The sequence below is a fragment of the Notolabrus celidotus genome, chromosome 15 (genome assembly GCF_009762535.1).
Source record: "Notolabrus celidotus isolate fNotCel1 chromosome 15, fNotCel1.pri, whole genome shotgun sequence".
NCBI classification, from domain to species: Eukaryota; Metazoa; Chordata; class Actinopteri; order Labriformes; family Labridae; genus Notolabrus; species Notolabrus celidotus.
In genome coordinates, this window is record NC_048286.1 from 15,317,291 (window position 1) to 15,341,607 (window position 24,317).

The 24,317-nt window shown below is 38.8% G+C and overlaps 1 protein-coding gene across 1 annotated transcript in view; it reads right to left on the reverse strand.

Moving 5' to 3' along the window:
- The window catches only part of foxc1a (forkhead box C1a), a 47,283-nt gene that overhangs the window by 19,718 nt on the left and 3,248 nt on the right, over positions 1-24,317 (reverse strand).

Sequence of the window (24,317 nt, forward strand, 5' to 3'; positions counted from 1 at the left end):
CTGTCATGTTGAGTTCACAAGGAATGAAATGACCCTCTGTATAAAGTATACAAGTGGTATTTACTTGATTCAAATTGAAATGTATCTGTTTATCACTATGGTACAGGTCTGAAGTATTTACATTGATACGTTTTACAATACAAATAGTTCCAAGGGCAACTAAGAGTGCAAATGGTAGTAAGCATGTGCTTGAGTGATGGGAAGTTCGGCTCTTTTCGGAGAGCCGGCTCTTTCAACTTGGGTCCACAAGAGCCGGCTCTTTCGACTCCCACCTGCTCTTCATTTAGGATCTTTTGTAGCCGTATATTTTACCTTAACTTGGCAAAAACTAATAGGGGTTAGGGTAAGGGTGGTGATTAGGGTTAGTGTTGTGATTAGGGTTAGTGTTGTGATTAGGGTTAGGGTTGTGATTAGGGTTAGTGTTAAGGTTATGATTAGGGATAGGGTTGTGATTAGGGTTAGGGTTATGGTTAGGGTTTTGATTAGGGTTAGGGTTATGGTTAGGGTTAGGGTTAGGGTTAGGATTAGGGTTAGGGTTAGGGTTAGGGTTAGGATTAGGGTTAGGGCTGTGATTAGGGTTAGGGTTAGGATTAGGGTTATAATTAGGGTTTGGGTTTGGGTCTAGGTTTGGGTTCGGGTTTGGGTTAGGATCAGGATTAGGGTTATGATTAAGGTTTGGGATAAAACCAGAACTAAACTTAAGCAAACAGAACCAGAACCAAACTCAACCAAACAGACCCAGAACCAAACTAATGCAAACAGAACTAGTACCAATCTCATGCAAACAGAACCAGAACCAAACTCAAACAAACAGAACCAGAACCAAACTCAACCAAACAGAGCCAGAACCAAACAAAAGCATACAGAACCAATACCAAACACATGCAAACAGAACCAGAACCAAACTCAACCAAACAGAACCAGAACCAAACTCAACCAAACAGAATCAGAACCAAACTCAACCAAACAGAACCAGAACTGAACAAGAACCGAACCAGAATTAATCTCAAGCAAACAGAACCAGAACCGAACCAGAACCGAACTCAAGTTAACAGTTCCAGAACCAGAACCAAACTCAAGCAAACAGAACCAGAACCAAACTCAAGCAAACAGAACCAGAACCAAGTCAAGCAAACAGAACCAGAGCCAAACTCAAGCAAACAGAACCAGAACCAGAACCAAACTCAAGCAAACACAACCAGAACCAAGTCAAGCAAACAGAAACAGAGCCAAACTCAAGCAAACAGAACCAGAACCAGAACCAAACTCAAGCAAACACAACCAGAACCAAGTCAAGCAAACAGAAACAGAGCCAAACTCAAGCAAACAGAACCAACACCAGAACCAAACTCAAGCAAACACAACCAGAACCAAACTCAAGCAAACAGAACCAGAACCAAACTCAAGCAAACATTATAAATGTCCTCAGTTCAGGTTGGCATTGAGAAAAATCAGATGCCTCAGCTTGGATGGGCTGATCCAATTTCTCCTCTCAGGGAGAATTTTCCCTGTCTTTGAGAAGAACCCTAACCCTAACCCTCTCAGAAGGAACAGATGAAGCCACAATACAGAGCCTCCCCTCCATCACATGTATCCTATATCCTCACATGTGATTGGCCGCATGGCTGCCATGCTGACCAATCAAAACAAAGTTCTTCTGTGAGCAGACCTGGTGCTGAGCACTGTGAGAGCTAAGCAGGGAAAGGAAAAAACTGGGAGCCGGCTCTCTCTCGATGCGAGTCGGCTCTTCTGATTCACTATAAAGCATCGGCTCTCAGAGCCGCAGCTTTTGATCATGACACATCACTAATGTGCTTAATCTGTGTTACAATGATGTGGGGGTCCTTGGACAATTTTCTCACCTGTAAGGGGTCCCTGGCTCCAAAAAGTTTGAGAACCCCTGGTCTATAGCACATTAGTAAATCATTGATGTAAGGGATCATAGGTTGATGGGGGACAGAACTCAAGCAGCGTGAGCAGGACCCTGATGCAAAGCTGAGATGGAAACCTACGTGTTGTAATGTGTACCAATTTAGAATGCTAACAGAAAATGTTTTGCCAGAGTGTCTACAGGCACGTTGAGGTGGGCCGGACTGCTTTCTGCAGATTTATTTGATATGATGTGTGACCAGGTTGTCCCTGGGGTTGCTTTTGCTGTGTATAATTGATCACTGTTGTGGAGTTATGTTCAATCAGAATTATCATTATTATCGCTGATAAAAGCTCTGTAATAATAGTCATTATGAAGTCATTGATTACAGCTTCAGAAATGTGTTGTATTTAGTTTTTTGTGCACTAAATTTACTTGACTTACTGATACAACTATAGAAACACAGTCTTAAGACTTACAGTAGTGGCACATAAGTAAAAGCTCAAAGGCTTGGCAGGCACTCTAATAATAGATTTAATAATTTCTCTCTGTGCTTATGTGTCCATAGGGTGAGCTTTACCTCAGCCAGTGACACACCGCTGTAAATCATTTAAACTATTATTGTCTCAGCCGTTCTCCGACTCTGCGTCAACATTAGTGTCGTGAGATTTATGAGCACATTAGATTACAGAGCGCTTTGGTGGCTTTCTGTAGACAATAGATCTGATAAGAGCTTTCAGTTTTCATTAATTACACTTAAAAGCACACACCTGCAAGCCATGAAAATGGAAAACCAGTAAAGTATAATGAGTTTTGTCACAGGAGCGGAGACAGAAATCTTTATGTACAGTTATTCATAAAAGCGCCAGATTTCTTTTCACACGGACGTGGGGAAATTTCAATGCCAATATCTATTCTAATACCAATGATGCCACTTACTATACTTTGAGGTGACACTTGTCATTGTTAGAATGAGAGTCACTGAGGTATGTTGTCAGACTGGAGGGACTGACACCTTTATAGTTGCTCATATAGTGCAGCGATGCCAACTCAATGTCATTGTGTTAGACCTCAACTAGTTCAGAGTACAGCTCAAAATACTGGAGCTCTCCTGCTGCTGCCAATGAAGCTACAATTAAAACAGAAGCATTACAATAACTCATGAAAGAGACACAGTCACATCAGAAGTTAAATTCTAAAACGATCCCTTTCTACATAGTTGTCTGTGCAGAAAATAATAGTCCACAAGTCATTTGTTGGAGGGCAGAGGGAGTCACTGTTTCATGTTTGAAAAAGACAAATGTAGATTAACAGATCACTTAGAAATACACAAGTTTTTCATCCTCATGTTAAATATTTGTGATTTTTTTAACTGAGTCTCATCGTTATTTAACTTATTCTGTGCTGTTTTCTAAGTTAAACACTTATGTTGAAATATTAAAACACTACTTATAGAAGTAAGAAATGAAACAAAGAGGAAAATCACATTAAACATATTTAGTTCGAATTGTTTTTTCTGTCCCATGCAACAGAACATATTTTTCTGTACTTTGAATATAAGTCTACTACAGTGAATCAATTAATCTATAAAATAACAAAGTGATATAGTTCTGGTCCCCACTGGGTTCTATTTATGTGGATATTTCCCCCAAAAAAGATACAAACATACTGTAGGTCTTTAAGCATGACTTGTGTTATCATTAGGGATACCACAATTTTCAATTTAATATTGAACATTGAATGTTTTATCAATTCTAAATTAAAGGCTGAGGAGTGTACTACAAAGCAAAATTCAAAAGGAAAATCGTTTTTGCTGATGTGAAAGCCAGGGGTTTTCACAAAACTTGCTCTCTTTTAACAAGGCTCATCATGCTAACTCACTTAGTAAAGCTAACCTTGTCGGGACCAGATACTGTCCCAAGTTTCAGCTCTGGATAGACTGAAAAGCACAGTCATTTCAAAAATATTATATATATAGAAACATTTGGAAACGTAATTTTATGTGGGCAAAGTCACGGAAAGAAGCCACGCAGCTACAGTACCACATATCACAGAGCCTATGTATGCATAAAGATAGCATTCTATATCAAATTCGCCAGAAATGTGTTCAAAAGTTATCATTTAGTCATTTTTTGCTTAAAAAAATAAAGTGTTGGAATTAAAAAGCTGGCTTTTTTCTCCTTAACCCTTTGCTGTCCCTGTTCAATTCATCAAAAATGTCTAAGAATACAAAAAAAACCTACTCTGACGACCTGTGCCTTTAGAACCAAACCACAATGAAAACCATGACCAAAAAACTGAGGCATTGAACTGTGGGCATCCCTAGCCGTAACTTGTAAATATCTTGTAAGAGACGCTTGTTATTTTTCCACAAACATAAGTACGTTATTTTGCTTCTCATCTTTTAATAAATACATATCTCTTTCAATAATGTTTGTCTATAGATCCTGCCCTAATGCGGGGGACAGATTATGACACAACATTTTGAATATCTGAGAAAAGTATTTAAACCCCGCTGAGTATTTCAGTAATGTAAACTGCTGCAGCAAATTCCACAAGAGCTCTAAAAATAACCCTGTGAAGATGTCAACCTGAGGAGGATTAAGTTTGCACCATTCCCGCTCACGGCGTCTCTCTCTCTCTCTCTCTCTCTCTCTCTCTCTCTCTCTCTCTCTCTCTCTGTCTCTCTCTGTCTCTCTCTGTCTCTCTCTGTCTCTCTCTCCCTCTCTCCCTCTCTCTCTCTCCCTCTCTCTCCCTCTCTCCCTCTCTCCCTCTCTCTCTCTCTCTCTCTCTCTTTATGCAAACAAAAAGCGTTTGCGTGCGAGGCAGCAGATCATTTGAGATGTTCTGATGTTTTGCAGATCGTGTTGTTGAGGGCCCAACAATCAGTGAGTGGCTGCAGGGGCTGAAGATGTTTCCAGGTTCAAAATAGCAACAGCATTTGATGTTGATCATGACATGGTGCTATTTATGGCAGCCGTGTGTTTATTATAGTTGTACAATACATCCCACCGCAAAATAGTTCAGCAGCCACTAATTATAGTATTTTGACAGCTCTGTTTTGAAACAGTGTGACATGTCTCTCAGCATTTAACTGGAGCATTAGAGTTCTGCACAAACATGTGTGTGTTCTGAGATATCATCATGTATATTTGGCTCTGCGTGTTTCTTCATGTATATCTGGTCCCGCCCTTCTAGTTCAAACTTTTCATGCGACCTCAAAGTTTCTGTCCTGATTCTTTGTATGTGATTTTTTTTGCAAGTTTAAACATCTTCTGTTTCATTTACAATGCTCATATATAGGTTATCTATGAGTATCAGATTTGACCACAGATGACAGAAGACAGTTACGTCTCTTGTTAGAAGGTAGCAATGAACACACGGTTGAGAGCAGGCCCTTGCATGTTGCTGGTTTGGAACGTTTCTATTTTGGTCTTCTCACTTCAGAGGTGAGGCAAATAAGCTGCCAAAAAACAAGGGAAGGGAACTGCATTTAAAAAGCAATAAAATGCTCATGGAAGAGAGGTTATCCACAGGTTGAGAAGGATAGACACTTTTTTTTCTTTTTTTTTTGCAGTTATGTTTCTAAGTATGTGGGTCACATTCTGGATCAAGAATTACACTGTCTAAGACCAAAGACTAAATACTGTATAGGGCCTGGATATATGAAGACCCTGATTATATGACTCTTTCCAACACAACTTAATAAAAAAAAAAGACTTTCTTAATAACCGAATCTTGGCTAAAATCCTTTTTTCACTATCTATCAAAACTAAAATTGTGACATTTATGGAACAATGGAGCAATATGTGATCACTTGTATTAATGAAGCACTTACGTTATCAGCTTAAATACAAAGCCAGTAGGCTTCAGATGGATGAGGGGTTTGGTAATGGTCATGTCTTTTTAGTACAATAGTCACACACGTTTTTTTTTGGGCTTGCCATCTTTAGACATTACACTCTGTTACACCATATTTCTTGGCAGCTTGATAGTTGTTTAATGTCTCTGCTGCACTTATAACCATTATCTTACTATCAGCATCATAACTTCCCCTCAGTTGATGGATAACCTGGTCCACTTTTGAGCCACTCCATTCCTGACAATCACTGTGTCTGTCCATCTTTCGTCCCCCTGGTGCTTTACTTGTGGGTGATGGCTGGCTTCAGTCATGAGGGGTATACTCACATTAACAACACCTGGTGTAGACTGTTGTGAGCAAATATTGGCATTTAATTTCTAAACCCGAATATGATGATCCTACTTTTTTTTCAGATGTATTTCATTGAGAAAAAAACACTGTCTTATATTATATTTGATGTATGTTAATGAAAATATTTAACATACAGCCCACTTTTCCATGAGGCTTCTTTCTCACCAGCATCTCCATCTTTAACAGTTGTGTCTTAATGACATTAGCATAGACAAACTGATCAGATCATATCAAATCAACTTTATTTATATAGCACTTTACACAACACAGTTGATCCAAAGTGCTTTACAACAGAAAATGAGGAAAACAAAGAGAAAAGGAATTTAAAAAATGGTGACAATCAAAAGCAAACCAAACTGTTTGCTATGCTAAAAAAAAACAAGTGAGGCATAAAAGAGATTTGTGAAGATGAATACCTTCACAAACTATTTAGTCTCTTTTTTTATAGTCAAATCTGCACCACTGTTCCCAGTTCATGCTGCCACGCACCCTTTTTGTAAAAACTGGGTTTGGTGTAAAAGTACAGATGTGTACTTCATGCAGACCATCTGTGTTAGCCCTCCACCTAACTCTTCTCTAGTGTTTAGACAAAAAGGGAGAATGGGGTAAACACTGCCATGGCTGCAGCTCTGAGGGTGGGGTTGACATAGAAATGTTCTGCAGTTCAGCTAGCAAACAGGGTAACGGTTTCACTCTCAATGGGGCTTTAACGTAATTATGGTGTGCATTTTGATGGTGAAGTGTTTAAAAAATGTGTTGATTCTATCTTTATTCCTTCAAAGGCATTATGCTCTGCACGTGGAGGCCGGACAGAGTCTTATAAGCTGTTACTGACAAGCAGCAGGGCTACAAAATTGTTAACAACATCACACAATAGTAGAGAAAAGGATGTATAAATACTCAGATCTGTCTATGTCTGGCAGGCATTATAATAACTTTGTAGGTGGCTCAACTTGTAGTTCTCTCCTTAAATTCTGTACACAAATCACAATAAATTCATAAGTTTCACATTAATGACTCCCCACTTTAACTGAGCAAAATACAACTTTATCTCACCTTGTAACTTCAACCACCCTGACCTTCTTTGCAGAGTCAAAACTATTCATTTATTTTAACACAGATGAAATACAAACCACATGTATTCTAAATGTTAGACACAGGGTTTATTCAACGACTGCTGAACATTTATCATCTGTCCCAATCTCACAGTTTAGGCACACGGTGTTCCAGAGAGAAACATAAAATGAAATGTGTGTGATGACTTGATTACGGCGCGGGTTAATCATTACAGATGTTCAGGGTTTTGCTCTCCTGTTACGTGTCTCTTAAAAAATAAAAAATAAAATATAAAACGTGTTACCCTTGACCATTTAATGCAAGGGTTCAAAAAGAAAGCTAAATTGACATGATATGATACCATACCATTACTGTCCCCTTAGAGAAGCATTAAGTGCTGCACATGCTCATCCGCCTCCGCTGTGCAGCAGAGAATCCGTATTATCACAGCAAAGCTCAGGTCAGGAATTCTAACACAAAGGTAACTGGGTTCGTCTTTACACTGAGTCAGCACCTTGTATAAACTGAAAGAGGGTGTTCTACATTAAGAATATCGTTATCCAAATTAAACTGCACGTCTTTGTGATCAATCTGCTCCAAACCTTGTATTGTTTAACACATGAATGGCTCTTCTTTTCATCTCTTTACCATCCTGATTAGAGAGTTACTGCTCAGATGTCTGTGCTGTCATATCAGTAGATACTCTGAACCAGCAGCTAAAGTTAAGTTAAACTATTGTGAAACTTCTGTGAGAGCTTGGACAAATTTCCCGTATCCCCTCCTCTGATCAGGACAACTAATACAAAGCTGGTGATATTCAAACTGACTCTCGAGCTACCCAGAGGAAAACATGTGAGGCAGGGAGTGTAAACATTATGACATTCTGCATAATGGCTGGAAACTAAATGACCTGTGGAGTTTTATTTATTTAATCTGCGACCTCCTTACTCCAATATTTAAAATTTAACATAATCTGTCTTCAATTACACTGTTTTGTACTGCAATGGGCATCTGTCACCCAAACCGGCTGTCTACAGGACTCCACATGCTCGCTGGCAATACGAGGAACTTTTTTGAAAATCCTCCAAAAGTAATATACGGCAAAAGATCCTGCACACTCAAACTTTAATTTGCATGTATGTCACTGCCAACTTGGATGGAAAAACTTTGTATCCAAGTGGTAACTGCTACAATTCATTCAACATTGGCTCAAGTGCATATAATTTGCACTTGTTGGTTATCTTTGATGGCAGTTAATGGCAGTTAAGACATCTCAGGGCTTAAATGCTCACTAAATCTTTCACAGTAGATTTACAGCTGTTAAAAAAACATTTTTAAAAGCAAACTCAAGACCTACCTATTCAGTCTCGCTTTTAACTGAATTTTATTATTATAATAGTTTTATTTCAACTTCCTTTATTTATTATCTAGTTCAAATTTCAGTCATTTATTAAGTATAGCATCTTAGCTTCTTTTACCGGTTTAATCTTTTAGTGTTTTATCTTTTTAATCTATCTTATTTTCATGAGCTTCATTTCCTATGTTGAGTTTTAACATCTTATTTTACCACCAGTGTTTCCTCATTAATATGTCATGACAGCGTTTCCTCAGTTTGTTCAGTAACTTCTTCTTTATTTTTCATTTCATTTCTTCATTTTCATTTATTTTTATTCTTATCATTATTATTATTGCATATATCATGTTCCTAACCTTAGGATTGTGGGGTTGGTTTAGGGTTGGGTTTGGTTTAGAGTCTGGGGGGGGTTCTTTTTATTCTTTTCATATTTTTAATTTATTCTATTTTAAATTGTTTTTATGTAAAGCACTTTGTTTTACAATGTCATTGTATGAAAAGCGCTTTACAAGTAAAGTCTGATTGATTGATTGATTGATTGATTGATTGAAATAGTGAGGGAGGATTGTTCTCCTTGTTACAAGTTAGTGTGTTTGCGCACTCTTCCGAAAAGAAAATCATCAGTTTGTATCTGCGAGGACAGCAGTTGCGTGTGGTCATGCTTTGCTGCCCTGTGCTGGAACATATACGGCTGCTATCCTTAATCAGCACATGGTATCTTGACGGAAGTCCTGATGCAATCCACACTTTTAATCATAATGTATTGAAAGTTTTTGATACTTTGAACTCAAACTACAGTCATTTTGTTGCAGAAAAAAAAAACTATAATGATCCAAAATGTACATAGTTCAATCAACACAGGGTTGAATTGTCTGAAAACTAAGATGCCCTGTAAAATAACATGCTTTTCATTCATTTGTCTAACATGCACAGACTTAAAAGCTCTTACACTTTGCATGTGTTGCAGGAAAATTTACTATTTACAGCAACCTGTTCAAAAAAAGCTGTTACCAGGGCTTAGCCTGCCCCAACTATGCACAACTTGTTTTGCTGCCTTCAAGCCTGCAGGCCTCATTCGTGCAGGCAGGAAAAAAAAAAAAAAGTCTGCGTGATGGGATCCCCTTCAGGTGAAGTATGCTGAGATAATATCTCTGTTACTACATCTACAGGACCTGTTTGGGTTATTTTCAAATGAGAGAAAAGATGTCGGGGGGGTAAAAAGGGCTCTGATCGTAGACAACAAAAGGCCCTTCGTGCAAATGGGAGGAGGAACTCCCTTAAGGTGAGTGCTTGTAAAAGGCTAGCTTTGCACGAAACCAACACAGCTTTAGCGGCACACACCTTATTTACACCTCCTCAGATAGGAGTCAATCAGAGGGCAAATGCCATCCTGTCAGGAAGATTTAATGGACTCTGGATCCAGGATAATTATAATCCTTATCTTCTAATTTATTTTTAGGGTTTGGTTGCCTTCTTCTATATTTGTTGCTTTTGTTACTAGGGATGTCTTTCCTAATTTAACTGAACCCATCCCTGTGAAAAACCACGAGGCAAAGTAGATGTCAAATTTATTTTTGTGCATTAAGCTACAGACCAGTAACCCCACTCCATTATGTATTAATGCTTGAATGTAAAAGCAGAGTTTTGTCTGTGATCTCATTATAAACATATAATCCTTTATAATCCCACAGAACTACGTCTTGGATGTAAATAAATGAGCATGTTTGGATCTTTTTGCTTAAAGTGAAATAAAAGTACTGTCTGTTTCTTGGATTCTATAAACACATCTCCCAGGTGGTCTAAGTGTGTCTGCATGTGCATGTGTATCTTTTTCTTTGAGAGTACTGGTTTAAGCTTGTGTGTGTGTGTGTGTGTGTGTGTGTGTGTGTGTGCGTGCGTGCGTGCGTGCGTGCGTGCGTGCGTGCGTGCGTGCGTGCGTGTGTGTGTGTGTGTTCACGAGAGACTAAAAAGAGAGAAAACCAGCACTCGTGTGGAGGACAGCCAAGCTTTTCTGGATGGCAGTGTGCTCAGCAGACTCAAATGCAATCTGACAGCTAAGTTTAATGATATTTATTTCCAAACCACACGCTTCCAGTCCTGTTCTGGATCCGTGGACCAGCTGGACCTTGGCTCAGCACAATGCCTCAAGCCTGCTGTGAGTTTATTCGTACTGTCTTTAGATGGCGAATGTTTACAGCGGGTTTTGATGAGTCTGTGTATGAAGCAGCGTGTGGGCGCACATTGCCATGGGTGTTTGTTCCAGCTCCTCGTACCATCTTTCAAAAAGTGTGATTGCACACATGCTGACAGATATAATGGATCTTTTATGACGGTTTGGATACACACAAACTAGCCTGCTCCTGCCATCCCAAGAAGGTTAAGAACCTGAGCTTCAGTCCACATATCTCTGATCCTAAAGCCCCACCACAGAGCTGCACCAGCACTCTGTTTAGAGCTAGCTTAAGACAAGGCCAAGTCTCACTGAATGAATGAAACGACAAATAACTCCAGCCACCATTCTTGGGAACAGCAATAAATACTAAATTAACAGGTTTATATACACAAGTTGGTAATGCCTGTCAAATACGAAAATATGTATTCATATTTTAAGACGTGTATTTTTTACACTTGAGTTAATCAGATATTGTGATGTATCTTGCAATACCAATTTTCATGTTATCACTGTAACATGTTATTGTTATCGTGGGCCATATATCCTGTTCATACTGTATTGTATTGTTTGTATCATATCATATGTGTCACCCTGTGATTTCCATCCCAAACAAGTTAAATGGTCCACTGGTATTTCGGCATGTATTGGCTGTATGCATGTTAAACAGACATACAATGTCTAAAGAGACAACTGCACAGAATGTAGCCAACAATCTGTTGTTGCTCAACACCAACTCCTTCTTGCTTCTAAAGCTGCTGGACTAAAATCAATGGCAACACACAGAAAATGAAGTCTTGGTCAAAAACCACTCTTCTGGATGCTGTTGGCCTAGTGGTCTAAGCGCCCCAGATACAGAGGCTACAGTAAAAATATAATATAATATAATAAATAAAATAAGGCAAGTATTCCAGGTCCCTGGGGCACCATCGGCCTAGCTGTCTAAGTGTTCGTCCCATATACAGAGGCCATAGCCCTCATCGCAAAGGTCGCAAGTTCGATTCCAGTCTCAACCATTTACTGCATGTCCTCCCCCACTCTCTACTCCCCACATTTCCTGGCTCTCTTTAGCTGTACTATCCATTAAAGGCGAAAATGCCAGAAAATATAACTTAAAAAAAAAAAAAAGTATTCCGGGTCGAAGATGATGTGCCTAAATCATATTGTGATCTCAAAGCTATTGCACAAAGGTATCAGAACTGCCAACATTACACCACTTTAAATTTTCAAAGTACATGTACAAGCATCTTACTAAAAAAATCCTTCTAGGAAAATTATTATCAGTGGAAACTATGATAAAAAGATGACCCACTTTTCAGCAGTACCATTTTCTTGTCATCTTTTATTAGCATTTTATGATCCTTTCTTATAATCAAAGTTTAAATATAGACACTGAAGTTATTGTCAGTGGATCATAGGCTATCATAGTTTGCGTCATTGCACATAAAACAATAAACTTCTAGGCGTGTTAAAGCTATTTAGCAGTGATGTGATAATATAAAGGGAGTTTTATAGTTTTATGAGGTTGATTTTTGGTTTTCAAGACGTTGGCAGTGCTCAAATACAATAAAACGTTGGAAGCAAGAATTACATAAGTTGCCATATCACAGACACATGATGCGATGCAGTGTATTTTATGACACCACAAACTGTCATTGTTTTACTTTTCAAAAACATTCATCCCAGTGGTTTGTGCATGGTGTGCCACCTGATTGAAACTTTACTGATCGTCTGCAGAACTTAAATGGCACACTAGAAGTTGTTTAACTGCCACGAATAGGAAAAGGCATAGCTGTTATTCTCACGATGCACAATGATTGACAACAGAATTATTGTTTTAGTAGCAATCTGCCTTCGGAAGTAAACACCTAGTAAACAGCACAGTATCACAATCTCAGACTTGTTATTGCAGATGAAGCTGAGGTAGATGGTATCCTCTATAATAAAAATGCCACAGCAGTGACAGCATTGCTTAAATATAATTCAGCCAGTTATAATTTTGTTCACTTGAATTCGCTTGCTAATTCAACATGTAGAGTAGGGTTCTTTAAACGACCCATAGTGCAACACTTTGAGTCTCAGCATGCCTACATTTATTTGAGAAATGTACAAACATTCCTCTGAAAACGGAGGAAGAAACCTAAAAAACATTGACAACAAAATGTTTATATTAGCAATATTTTTGCTTTTTACTTTTTTAAATTTTTTTAAGTTTTATTTTTGGGCATTTTTGACGTTATGGATATGACAGCTGAAGAGAGACAGGAAACGTGGGGAGTGGAGAGAGGGGGAGGAGATGCAGTAAATGGTAGAGGCTGGAATCGAGCTGGCGACCTCTGTGGCAAGGGCTATGGCCTCTGTATGTGGGGCACTTAGACCACTAGGCCACCAGCGCCCCATATATTTTTCTTAAAGGGACAGTCACGTAGCACAAATTAAGTTGTGTATGACGGGGAAAGGACAGAGAAATGAAGCAGGAAATAAGGAATTGAGCACGTTTTATGTAAGCTCAGTCTGAGCAGACGTTCTAGCATTGGGGATCCATTACATTATTTGCCAGCGTTGTTGGTCTGGAAAAGCCTCTTCCTCCAACGCCTGATTTATCTTCACATAACTTGTGTTGTTTGACTTTCAGATGGCTGATGAGTTGTAACTGTAAATGTCATTTCAAAGAATGTAACTGGTCCAGATGTTTCACCTATTTAAGGCATAAATTTGCCTAATTAGATCTGACAGAGCGCTCACATTATATTGTTGTAGGATACTCTCTTCTGAAGAACAGAGTGTTCATCAGGGCAGGAATATAACCACTCTCCATCTGAAATTGTAGGGTTGAAAACAACACACAACAAAGCTAGTCCTCTGCAGAATCTAAATCTGACATTTAAAAACAATCATCAGAATAAAAAGAGCTACAGGACTGAGGAATAAACCATAAAATGAACATCTTTGAATGAACACAGAATCACCTGAGACCCACGTGCCTCTGCTTTCAAAGAGATGAATTCTTTCAGAGCTGTAGATGTTTGCACTCTTCAGCATGGTGCGCATGCATCGTGGTGTGTGGTATGTCTACAATGAAGAGAATGTAAACTGTACTTGAAAGGCGATCTCTTCTCTTGTAATCTTCCCAGGTTTAGAGAGAGATTGAAGGCACATGCAGGGTGTTCAAAGCCACCTGCAGTGGTTGTTCCCTGTAAACCCATTTCTCCATACAGTTAGAACAAATGATAATTTACATATATTTTTTCAAATTATAACTGATTTTTTTCTCTTGTTTCAGTTGCATCCAAGGGGCTACATTAGGAGAAGTTATTGGGCTGTCTGGACAGTGTGGCCTCAGAATTATCTTGCAAAGGAAAAAATTACACAATCATCCAACCTGCCCATGCCAGTTATGCTCCACCCCAGTTCATGAATCAGTCCTTATCCAGTAACAGCAGATAATGAAATGAAGATCAGTTGTCTATATAAACATTCCTGATTATGACTGGTGAACATGAGTTATTAAAAACAAGTCAGTTCCTAGCATGATGCATGCATGACGCACCAAGAATCTGGCAAGCAGAGTACAACCAGAGTAAATACACGTGTCCCTTCTGATGTTGTAAAAACACAACAATCAAGCTTGATCAGTCCTCTACTAGGTGTGTGCTTTTAAACAGTATAAATATTATGACAGATTTACTTTATATGTGACAATAAACACAAGTCAAACAGCACCCTTTTTAAGACCTGGTAAGGCATTTGGATGGTGACATTGAGCCTGATGTTAATTTCAGAGGATCACTCTAATTTGTGAATTCAATAATCAAGTTCAAAATTCACATCCTCTTTTTTCGATAGAAAAAAAAGGTGTTTCAAAAGGAGGAATGGCTGTCAGATATTTATTAGGCAGCTAAGCTAGTTAGCTTGAAGATCTGTTGTGACCAAGCGGCAACCTCCGGTCTAAAAATATGAGTCCAATATGACCAGGGAGTGCTAAAAACAGCAGTTAATCAAGGATCCGCATACACACCAATTCAAAAAAGCCAATCTTTCTCTATCGGCACACACTGCACTGGGCGTGAATTTTTTCATAACACGGTAATTTCAAAGATATTGAGATTATGAGTCTTCCAATGAGAGGCACAGCTACCTTGATTAACAGGCGGGAACACTGTAGTTGTTCCTCAACAGCACCAATATGGCTGCCGCCGACAATTGGTCACAAAACAGCGCTTCAGAAACAGATGGGTGATGTCACGGATACTACGTCCATATTTTATACAGTCTATGGTTGTGACTGACTATCACTGGCTTGAACTTAACTAGCATCATAGTTTGCAGGTTGTTCACACCAATTAGGCAGGCAAGCTAGCTTATCCAGATAGTTCATGTGGGTAAATAGCTTGTGCTACGCTAACTTGTTTACAAATAGTCTGCCAGACACAGAAGCTCACCGTTTACTCCCACAATATTAAACAGCATGACAGATAGTTTTTTTAACCTGAATTTTCTTCTTGAAAGTCCTTACATACGACTGAACTGAAACAAATACTCTAAAACATACACTGTGATCTCATGGTAGACCAAACCGTTCCTCTGCTTAACAAGAGGGTCTAATAGCTTTAGACAAAACTTTAAAAACCTGAGAAACACTGGGCTATTGTTTGGTAAACTTTATTTCATAGACTAACCTTATCCTCAGTGTGAAACACAAAGCGCTAAACAAAAGAATAACAGAGTGACGGCTGTGGGACAGTAATTCAGAGGGTTAGCTAGCTTGTTTGGATAGCTAATGTGACCGATTACTGGCACAAGCTTGTGGCTAGCTAGCTTGCGTGGCTGTTGCTCTGCAGTTAGCCTACCAAAACCTGTTTTGGCTTCTTGAAAGTGATCATGCCTGATTTATAAAACACATTTCAAGAAACACAGTGATCTAATGGCAAGTCATCCACTACATTACAATAGAGGAAGAAAAAGGTCCAACACAAACATTGGCAGTTAAGTTAGCTATTTGAAGTAGCTTTTGTGACTGAAATTCACACGCTTGTGTCTAGCTTGCTTGTTTGTAGGTAGCCTGCACGCTACAGAGGCGAGCCAACTAGTCCTGCATAATAGCAGTGCATTACCAAGTTTCTAAAACCTAAAGATGTCAACCTAAAAAAGTGTTTACATGTAGCGTCTGACCAAAAGAATAACATTCTCATTATAGTGATTTCTTGACTATAAAAAGTGCTTGAAAAAACCTAAAGCTATGACAAAATCTGAAACTCTAAGCTAATGTTTGGTAAACAGCCTTTTGTAGACCAAACTTATCCTTTGTGTGCCGTCTTCTGTGACAATGCCACAGCCCACTGCAATGAATCACCAGTTGTTACCAAACAGGGAAATTCAGGTTCTGAGACACAGAAAGAGTCTAGGTTTATCTTTCTCAGGAAGCTGGCAGCAGTGCAACTCGAAGACGGAAGTTGTTTTTTTCTTAACTGTTACCGGACTTTGTCTGGTCTTAGGAGGAAACGTGGGTTATGATGAGGTCGAAGGAGACTTGGGGGAATTATAATTTGTATTTCAGGCCCTTTGAAGGATGAGAACATCCATCCTTTAGGGGTCCTGTGGTCTGTCTGTTAACTTTGACCCAGACTGTGACATGGGAAAAGAAGAACATCTCAACAGGCCATGGGAGAAGAGAGGATATCCCACATTTGTGACGCAGTTCCATCGTAATATCTTTGTACGGCTCATTATCACTCCCAATTCCTCGAAAACAGCGGTTTGTTCAGTGGCCCTGGGATTCAAACTATGACTGGAGGTGCTTCTGTTTGGAAGGTTGGCTGGGTGAAACACAGGACTTCCACCAAAGAGACCAGAGTTAAATTACTTTGCGAGATCGAATTAAAATTGTTTAGTTAACTAAGACATGTCTGTAAGTATTGATTTATAAACTATATGCCGTATCAAAACATGGACAGTACAACAGCTCCCCCAAAAGTGAAGCCAGATTTTTTAGAGCTCCCCCTGATGACTGGCTGCAGTATAGGTCTTAAAGGCCACCCCCTCCATTATAACAGATGGAACATTGGGTCAAACTAGAAAACTAAAACACTCTGTCCCTTTCCGTCATGATGCTTAGTTCTTAACATGCTAGTTTATGTGCAAGTGTTCATTTTTCTGTGAAGTTGAGTTTTCATTAGTTATTTGATGTAATGTCAGGATTGACAGCTCTGTAGTGTTCTCAAGTCAACAAGAGTAGAGGAGGGACAGTGGGAGACAACTGAACTTTCCATAGCCATGTCTGTTCATATTATAGCATTATTACTGCTCTTTTATTTCTTCACCACACTTTTAGCAACAAGTAGTCTTAAGATGTCACTTAATGATGTCTTTTAAAATGACAAAGTACTTTGTACCCCATGATAATGATCTGGGAACTCCTTCAAGAAGTGTGAACTTGGCCCATAAACACAATGGAGGACCAGAGTCAAAGAGTCAGGCACCATGAAAGCATTTCCCGTCCATTGACCTCATGTCATACCAAGCCTGCCATGTTGCGGAGCAAGACCAAAACAAAGCCTTTGTAATCTGATCCACATTCAGCATCAAACAACCACTACCACAAGAAAACAACAAGCAATGGTGAGGTAAAAGGGCACTAAAATAGCAAGGCGACAGGGTCATGACACAATACCATTGTAACTCTAGAGACATGGGAGACTGGCATCTTGTATGCTCTCTTGGTTGGACAAACCTTTGAGTTAATACATCCTTGAGGATTCATCAACACAGGTTAGGTTAGCATAAAATGTTTGACACAGAATGAGCATGGGGAGTTATGATTGACAGTATTTGATTTTGACAAGAAATAGCTATAAAACATAGAAAATGTGCTCACAGTACAGAAATGCAGTACTCTGAAACACTTAACGCAGCCAACAATGATCACTGTATTAAGTGTCAAGAGCACTTAAGATTTTGACGACTAGAATAGCTGAAATTCCTCACAGCACAGGTGCAAACTAAAGTTTAGGAAAAGAAAAACCTGATTTACTTTACATCATCCTGCAAAATATGCAACAGTTATTGTGAGCAGAATTCTAGGTATGTCAGGTTTGTTTGTTGATTCATATCCCTTTTGATGAAAGTCAACAATATGACCCAGAGCTGAATACTGTGAACACAAGTCTCACATAAAGGAGAAGAGATTTTCTACAGTAGAATGATTACAATAGGAAAAACTAGCAAGCACTCCCTGAGAGAGTAGGAGGTTGTCATATCCATTCAGAAGGACATAAATACAGTATGACTCATCATGACACATAAGGTCAACCTTAGAAAAACACTTGTTTAAATCCTCAGTGGCTTTCCTCTGTAAGCAAGCCATTCAGTTATAATGGAGGAGGGTGTTATTTTGCTAAAAGGGAAGAACAGAACAGTGAGTGCAGGATAATAAGAGTTATGAGGTGTATATATATCTGCTATCGTATAACAACATGTAGTCAGTCTGTCAGTGCATTGTTACCTCTGTTGTAGCATCTAAACCATAACTGTGTACACAAGTGCAAGTGGTGCAAGTTTCTTCAGTAACACAAGTATTACATTTTTTTTCACAACAATAATCTCATCTTCTTTAATAATGCCCACCTTAAAGGGATAGTTCTATGGTTTTTTTAAATGGGGTTGTATGAGGTGCTTGTCAAAAGTGTAAGTGTCAGCTCGACCTCTATGGTGAGAAACCGTCCGAAGAACTGACACGGAAGCTAGGCTATCAACTAATTTAGATAATTTTGAGAGAGTCTGACCCAAAAAACTGATGTCATTGTAAGTGTATATTATATTTAGAATTTTTCAGAGCCTAACTTTGCCATCAGAAAGCCACTGTGTTCTGGCACTATTCTTAGATGCAACACACAGTGGTCCTCCACTTGTAGCGCACTGCTGCTTTGTATTCACTGGCTCCCGGTCAAACTCAGAATCTCCTTCAAAATCCTCCTGTATACATTTATGGCCATCCACAACCTTGCCCCCCTGTATCTGTCCGATCTCCTCCACATTGCCACCCCCTCTCGCTCCCTCAGGTCTTCCTCCTCCCTTCACCTCTCTGTGCCCTCTGCCTGTCTCAGCACCATGGGGAGCAGAGTTTTCAGTCGCTCTGCTCCCCAACTCTGGAACTCACTCCCACCAGACATCAGAAATATTGACTCTCTACCCCTCTTCAAATCAAAACTCAAATCCCATCTGTTCCAATCTGCATTCTCTGTTTGATTTCCACTGCTTCATTTTTAATTGGTGTTACTTTGCTTGTTTTTATTTATTTTATCATGTTATTTTATTTATTGTGTTTTAATCCCTCTGTAAAGTAGCCTTGAGTGTTAAGAAAGGCGGTTTTAAATAAAATGTGTTATTATTATTATCATTATTATTATTATTCATTGAATACATCTTTGCTGCTATGAAGACTTCACTACTGATTTATAAGATCAGTTGTATGAAAACTTGAGTACTTTTTCCTCCTCTCTGAATCCTTCAAGTACATGTTTTGCAAATTGAAATGGTGTTATCCTCCTCTGAAACAGTGAAAAACATACTGGTGACGCCATGTTTACTCTCTTGCCAGCTTGTTGGAGCACGCTGCACTCCTTCTTCTCTGTATGTAATGGTGGACTATATACCAACCATATGTAAGTGATGCATGTTACAGTACATTACACTTTGAATGAATGCAAAATGTCTGCAGTCCAAAGCAGGTTGTTTAATTTTCCTACTGTAAATATGCTGCCTATAATTGTACAGTCACACTGCCTAATGGTCTAACTGCTCTTTGGAAATTTAAATCATTGTCGTGCGAGCGCGATGAGCTGTTTTATTACTAGTTTTGACCAAGTTTGTATACATACACAGTTTGATGCTGCTAGGCAACCAGAGATAAAAGTTAAATGTAGTAACACCTTCTCATTATGATTTTGGCAAACCGTGACAGCTCTAAACACACCTTTTTTGCATGCAGAGATGTGCTTCATCCGTCAGTTGTTACTTGTTTTATCTTTATGAACAACATAAGAATAAATATCCTGTTAAATTATAGGTGTGCACATTTTGGAGAATTCTTAGAACCCGGCATGAAGTTTGCATGTCAGTTAAGTAGATAAAACCTTTTTATCACCTGAACACAGACATGCCTTCAGTGGTGACAGCCAAAGAGTTCTACAATAAAAGCAGCATTAGTTCAATGAAAGCTGTCAGTTGGGGTGAGGCTCGCATCTAAATAATGTGAGACGAAGCAGAGTTGCGCACATTTACAAACAGCCCTGAGATTCCATGGTGTTATTCTTCTAGAGATTTTAGAGCTTACTTAATAAGCTGACTGATGAGTAAGACACAAAGTAATGACAGTGCCAAAAGTAAACAGTCATGACTAATGTCTCTATGAAAGGGAATTCTGTGCTTTGGGATCGGTGTTGACATCGGTGACTCCTGTCTGGCACGCGATGTGGGCTTAAGGGCATAAACAAACCCGTGTCTGGCTTCACACAGGCTTACATGTGCAAATTTCCTCTAACAGGAATGAGCTTTAGGTCCAGGTAGAGGGTGGTCCAGTGTATGATCCATTTTAGACCCCATTCATTGGCCTTGTTCCATTAGACAGCCCAAATACATAAAACCTCAGAAGTGAAATGTGTTAGCTTTTATACAAACAGAGGAGTTGTTATGAAGACCTGTAGAAAGTTTGATAAAAATTACTACGAGTATCTATTCAGGCCCCTGATACTGCCAGGACTCAGAAACTGGTATACCAGTCAATGCATCAATGCAATCATAAACCAATTAGCCACCCAAAACATCAAATGGTACAAAATACAGTTTTGTGACAGCTTGTGTCATATATTATCTATATTTTCTACTTTGGAATGGTGTCAGAGGGGTTCTTGGTATTGGCTGATACTCAAATCCAGATAGTTTAATCTTGTCAATGATATAAGAATAGCTCTACTGGATTCATAATAAAATGAGTTGTAAATAAAATACACTCTTTGGTTCCCCTCCAAGCAGCAATGTCCAGAGATGGAAACAAATCTAATGTGAAAGTGCATAAAACTGCAGTCTCTCAAGTATCCACTTGGGGCTGGCTCCAAAAGCCAACTAAATCCCATCGGGTCCTGTGCAAAAATGCCCATTTTTACAACAGATATATAAATGTTTGCTGGTGCAGAGCTGGGCTCAGAGTATAAATTGAGGTATGGCTGATTTGACTGACAGATGAGTGCATCGTAGTCTGCAACCAAGTTTTATTCTGCCCACCCCAGCTCCACCTCTTTGCCTGTTACTAGATTAGTTGAAGTCTGCATTTCCAATATGGCTACCACAATCTTTGGGCTTCATAATGCCTCTTCTGAAACAGATAAGTGATGCCACTGAGACAAGTCAATGTTTTACTCAGTCTATGTTCCTCTTTAGAGGAGAAAACACGACGTAGTGCTGCCTGCCTTATGTGCTAGAAAATAAGTAGCCCTAAACAAGTGTGTAATGGTTAAATAGTTTATTTTTGAAGCAGAGGTATAGTAGTCTGATTTCAACCTGAGTCACTTGACAAAGCATTTTTCATCTAAACTTGCATTTCGAACAATTTAATCGTGAGTATGCACTGCAGAATTTGCCCATTTAGGCCCATCTACATGCAAAGGCCCCTCACATAGCCTGAGTCCACCCCTGCACCTGTTTTATCAGTGCTCACACAAATAAGAGATAAGATAACAAGTAAATGATATGTGATATGATTGCTTTTTTCCTCTCCTTCTTCCTTTCCTTCCCTCTTTATGATAACGTCAGGCAGTCTCTCTAATCTGTTTAAACAACTTGATTGATGAGCTGTGCCTTGGTTAATCTTTAAGTGTATTCATTATCACAGAGTTATCAAGGAGCCATTTAACTCTTTGAAAATAATGAATGGTGAAACGGTATCCACTTTGTAGCAAGACGGAATGTCCCGTACAGATTTTTTTCATTGTGTAAAATTTCACCCTTACAGACGGAGATGACCTGGTATCAGTAAATACAATGTGTGCCTGATGATTAGAAACACAGTGTATGTATTGGAGCAAGGTTTACAGTGAGTGGAAAGATTTGTAAATGGATTGCACTTACATGGTGCTTTTACACTACACTATAAAACTTCTAATTGAGACATGATCCACTCTTCCACTGAGCCACTTCCACCCTCTTCTGATTTCAAAAGTAAAGTATTCTATAATGTAACTGAAATGCGTTTGGACTATATATACCTGTCTTGATGTGTGTTACTTGTCACAGGTTTCAATAAGCGATACATACATACAAGATTTATACCGAAAAGTATTCAGATGTAATAAAACATAAAACATTTTTACTAATATAATTATGTAACACTGTGACTTGTTACAAACTAACACTGATCTTATTATATCTTAAAACTTGCATTGCATTGCAGCTGCATTTCTTCTACCATTAACTTGTGATCTGCTGTATCATGCTGCCAGTAAAACTCCTGACCTGATTCTGATAAGCAGATGACCTAAAGATTATCAGACAGTTTAAACAGCTGGCAGACTCAGTACTAAGGCAAAGTCTCGTCTTCACAATGATGACTCTGACTCTGATCAGCTACTGGTGTAATTTTTCGGATGTTTACATCAGCAGAATGATGTAGCACTGGTTCCATCTGGGTATAAAATCGACTGATTGTTCCTTTATCTGAACTAGTTTCTCTTTACAGTGTCAAATAACTTAAAAGACTGTTAATATAGTAATCTGTGACATGATCAAGACTTGTTCATACAGTCGTAAAGCAGTAGAATGCTCAATTTCTCAATGTGTGTGTGTGTGTGTGTGTTGGGGGAGCTCCTTGCTAACTGTTTTTACAGCTGAAAGCAGCAGAGAGGCTTTTCCACACCTCTTGACAGCTGTATTCTGCCCAGTCACGCTATACAGGCACAGCAGTGCTCTCACCTCTGACTACAGGGCCCTCTAGAGTTTGAGCTACAACACCAAGAGGACTCAAAAAAGGAGTCCTACATCTAAAATAATGTTACCATGTTTGACACCATTTATCAGTTTTGAGAATAAAAATCTTTCACTGCAATAAAACTATCAAACCTATCATTGTGTTAATTTAGCTTTTTTTACTCCAATTAGGAAATGATACCTTCACCCAAGGCACATCTAGGCAGCACTACTTACTGATTTCCATACTAGCATCTTAAAGGTCATGTTGCTTTTATAATGAGGCATTCCCTGCAAAAGTAACACTCCTCCTTTCCTTTAATACGTTTTGAAAACATGATCAATATGATTCATATTTCCTGGTTTGGCCAAGGTTGCTCAAAGGTTGCTCAATTATCCTTGCATTGCTGCGATAATTACATAATAAATTACTGCCTATCTGAAATTATCACTTGATCAAAAATGCTGAACCTTATAAGTCAGATAAAGTGAGGAATGATGACAGATGGACGAACAGGGGACAGCGAGAGAGAGCAAGGTCTTGCATCATGAAAAAAAACTTGCCTCAATAACATTATGTGAATTTTGTAATTGTAATTCCTAATCTACTTTCCAAACAAAATGGTGCTTATTGAGTTGGTTTAATCACCTCAATGTCTTAAAGGAGAGATAAGAAATGGAAACAGTGATGATCAGTAGCAGATTGTTAACATAGAATGAATCATGATTAATCTTCCTATTTAAAATGTGGGTGTGGGTATTTGTACAACATAATTCATAGATAATATTGTCTATGTTGACTAAGACAATTTATAGACTCACAATGATGTATTTACCAAGAGGGTGCAACTTTAACATGCATGAAATCAATTACGGTATATCTAGTTAAATGACTGACTGGATCAGATAATGACTCAATATAGGTAATGATAAACAGCAGCAGCTTATAATGTTAGAAGGAGTCAACATTATGATCTGAGTTTTGCTAATTGTTTAGTCCATAAGTGTTTCATTTTGGTCAGAAGTTAGGAACAGCTCAGTAGCTTTAAACATTACTTCCTTGTGACACAATGTTTACACTGTGGAGAGTAAGAGTAACTCATTAAGAGCAGGAGTCCCCCCATATACCCTCCCCATGATGTATGGGGATTTATTTAAATCAATAGGTACAGAGAAATTTAAGGTATGTTTATTTTTTTATTTGCTTCATTTTTTATTTTATTTTGGTTTTCTGTGAATTCCCACTTGTCCGAATGTTTTCTTCATATTTCACCTGCTTGGTGTTGAGGTAGCTCAGCAAAATGTGACAAACATCCACTTGACTGGATTTGACTCCTCTGTAAAGTGTTTACATAATCACCTAGTGTAAATGGAAGTTTGGGAAATACATACATTTTGCCGATGAGTATGCTGGGTCATGTCCTAGTGTCTGGTCCATGGTAAATGAGCTGTGCTCAAGGACACAAGGAGTGGTTATTTGGCCTTACTGGTGAGTCAATTAGCTTTGTTTGTGCCAAAGCACAACAGACAGAGGGAGGATCAAAGGTCTGGTGCTGTCCAATCTAAAATGCCACATTGCTTGTACACTATCATACATGCACACACACAAAAAAAGAGTGCATAGTGAAGCTAATTCAAATTAATGAGCCTCCCAGTGCACAGCCCTGTTGTATGTCTGACCCATTGTATGTACTGTCTG